This window comes from Poecilia latipinna, unplaced genomic scaffold (assembly GCF_001443285.1).
Source record: "Poecilia latipinna isolate Pla-1442-1.1 unplaced genomic scaffold, P_latipinna-1.0 Scaffold1746, whole genome shotgun sequence".
Lineage (NCBI taxonomy): Eukaryota > Metazoa > Chordata > Actinopteri > Cyprinodontiformes > Poeciliidae > Poecilia > Poecilia latipinna.
Window position 1 is genome coordinate 20,108 of NW_015114362.1, and position 3,397 is coordinate 23,504.

A 3,397-nucleotide genomic window follows, 5' to 3' on the forward strand; every position below is an offset into this window, starting at 1 on the left:
AGTCTTTAAAGTACACAGAGACCGTTAGGCAATCACTTCCTCACGAAGAAATAAGTATGTAGGTTAAATACATTTTGAACGTATGTCGTCAATCAGGCTATCCGGTACGTCACGACACACCCCTGCATAGTGGGTACGACCAAAAATCTCAGAACTTGATTGGCAGGCGTATCCACCAATGGGAGTGCACGCCATTCCAGAGTGGTGTGCTGTGATTGGATACAGGGGAGAATAATATATATGTATAGATATGCCTGACTGAGAAATGGTAGGGGCGGGACTATGTAGAAGTGCTGTCCATCTGTGGCGATACAGATTTAAAAAAAAATGGACTGACGGAGTGTAAGCTAACGTTGTTCTTCGCGTGAACTAATGTAAGTTGTTTTGCACTTTCTTAAAGCTGAGGGCTGTTGACTGCAGAGGAAGGCGTCTTCTCGCTGTCGTGGCACTGTAGTTAACGCACACTGTCGTTTCGTGTTGCAGAGAAGTGCCTAGAAGCACAGGGGCTGCTGCTGGCGAGGCCAGCAAAGTGTGCAGCCGCTGTTAACGTTAGCTGTTATTGGTCTCTGGCCGCGTGGAGTATTTGTGATATAACGATGTCACGAGCGCTTCTCCCGTTCCGTTTTGTCACGGCGGGGAAAAGCGCCCCGCAGTCGCTGCGCATCTGTAACATTTACACACAGCTTGGGTTAATTTCGGGGGACATTTTCAACATACCGCTGCTGGTAGCCGAACTCAGCTTTTCTCTTTCTTTTTGGCTGCTTGTTTATCTCCGAGACTGCGTTGTTGCTCTGTCTTCCCCTCTCTGTGCGCGCAGAGAGGGGAAGGAGGGGAAAAACAAACAAACAAACAAACAAAAAAACTCCTTTTAAAATGTAGCAAATAAATATGGCCGTGCGTCCTGGCACATGGACAATTCTTCTCGCAACCGGACTTAATTCGTGTCGCAAATGGATACGTCTGTGTAGCCTGCTGCTAAACAAGCTTTTCTCCCACTCGTGTGTTGGTGTCACACCGCTGTTATGGTTTCACTCTCTTAATTTTTTGTTTTTTACTCAAAATTGCGCAGTGAGGGAGGGTAACCAGCAGCGGGCAATTATAGCTACAACTTGCAAGTTTTGATTGAATGAAAGTGTTGTGTGGGTGAGCGTGTATCCCACATGACCCTTAACAATTCGCGAAAGCTCCAAACACCTCATTCCCGGAGTGGGTTTCAGTTGTGTTTTGCGGCTAATGATCCAACAAAGCAACCAGTGGGTGGTCAGATTTACACAGTCACGTTAAAGGTACGCTGTACCCGTGCACGAAATAACGGGACGTCAGCATCCCCATCCCCCACCATCTCTGACCATAAGGTAGCCCTTCCTAATTCATCTCTTCTTTCCTTTCTTTTGATAGACTTGCTTTGAAGCGGAGGGAAACGTTTTTCCTGCTAAGCGCGAGGAAGTTACTGAAAAATCTCGCCTTCAGCTTAATTGTTTTGGGAAATTCGGCGACCTGGCTTTAAAAATTGGGCCCCCCTTTGGAACTCCACAAAGTGAAGGTTGATATGCCACATCAGGTAAGAACAAACTCCCTTTCTCCTTAGTGACACTTAAACGCACCACTGACTTTTTTCATCATGCTGTGTGGAACAAGCTGTATTTTGCAGCACTTTGCTTTGTGTTTACACACGTCATGGTATTCTACATTACAGATCCATCTAGCATTTTGGCCTCGAAGCTCGCCTTGTTGTTCTCTCCCTGTGTGTGTATGTGTGTTATTGTTATAGACAGATGCATCCCTCCACATTCCACATGTGTATGTCTGCTTGCCCACAGCAGGGGCTGGTGTGCAAATCCCCTTAAATCCAAATATGCAGTTGGATAAAAAATAAAATAAAATAAAAAAAGGAATCAAGGCTATCAGATTTCTTTAGTCCGACATGTTTTTGCAGATGGTGGAAATATGGTTGTATAAATTTTAGATGGTGTGTAAATTAAACTTTTCTCATTCCTGGATGTTTTCAGTCTTGTGGGAGACGTCAGTAAAATACTACAAGACAGAGTCTCATAAAGGCTGGAGTAGACATGGAGATAGAGAAGCTGATGTAGAGTTAATGTGCCTTGCATAAGTATTCATACCTCTTGAACTTTTTCTTACGCTGTCCTGCTACACACGTTCATTTGTTTTGTGTGTGTTTTATTAGGATTTTATGTGACAGGCCAACACATAGTAGCACATACTTGTTAAGCAAAAAGGACAGTTATGCTTTGTTGTTAAATTATTCTACAAATAAAAGTCTGAAAAATGTGACACTCATATTTACTCTGGCCTAACGTCAATACTTTGCATAAACCATCTTGTGCTTCAATTTCAGTGCTTTCAGGGGGAATATTTATTTGCTCTGCATGTGTAAAGGCTCAATGTTTTTTCTATATTATTTGCAAAAAACTAATTTAGATTGGATAGAAAGCACTTCTGCTTTTAGTATTTTTGAAGTGTTGCCAAAGATTATTATACAGATATAAATCTGGACTTTGATTTTAACAAGTGAACATGCATAACTCTAGTTGTATATTTTTGGTTGTTCTCCTGTCGGAAGGTGACACTTTCCTCCCAAGTCTCAAGTCTTTACAGCCTTTGACAAGTTTTCGCCCAGGAGTACCATATTTTTAGTTCCACCCAACTTCCCTTAGATTCTGTCTGGCTTTTAGCATGATGCTGCCACTATGTTTTGTTGTTAGGATGGTGTGTTCACGGTGATGTGCAGTGTTGGTTTTTATATTTAATCCAGAAAGTTACATTTTGACCTCATTTGATCAGTTCAACTAATTTCTACATGAGTTGTGGTATACAAGACTTTCTTTCAACAATAACTTTTTACTTGCCGCTCTCTCATCTAGGCCAGATATGTGGTGTGAACAACCCTTCTTGCAGCTATTCAAACTTTTAGATTAAATGCAAACTGGTAAGCAGCATTTTATTAACCATGTAAACGGTTAAATATTCCATCCATCCATCCATCCATCTATCCACTGTCTATACCCGCTTATGGCAAATGGTTTTATTGCATGTAACAGATATATTATGGTCTTTGAAATATTGCACCCAAACAGTCCTTTGCCGTTATCATATTGGTACTCCTCTAATAGGTTTTGAATTCCTATAATTCCCTTAACATGCAGTAATCTGTAAAGAGCAGGTTTTGCTTGGAACATCGGTGTTGATTCAGTTTAATGTTCACCCAGACTTTGATCGTCATGTGATATGTTTTGGACTAGACATGCACAAGATACTGAATAACAATTCATCACAGTATCAGTATTTGTTAGAAGGGTGCCGATCGATCGGCCACCGATCATAATCGGCCGATTTCTGTGAAAAAGTGTATGATCGGTGATCGCCGCTCATGGTC

General features: G+C 41.8%; 1 long non-coding RNA gene across 1 annotated transcript; it reads left to right on the forward strand.

Annotated features, from left to right (window-relative positions):
• Positions 1-266: 266 nt before the first annotated feature.
• LOC106964987 (uncharacterized) lies at positions 267-1,895 on the forward strand. The gene is made up of 3 exons (XR_001428534.1): positions 267-374; positions 1,399-1,561; positions 1,772-1,895. It is a non-coding gene; the product is annotated as an uncharacterized LOC106964987 (long non-coding RNA).
• Positions 1,896-3,397: the final 1,502 nt, after the last annotated feature.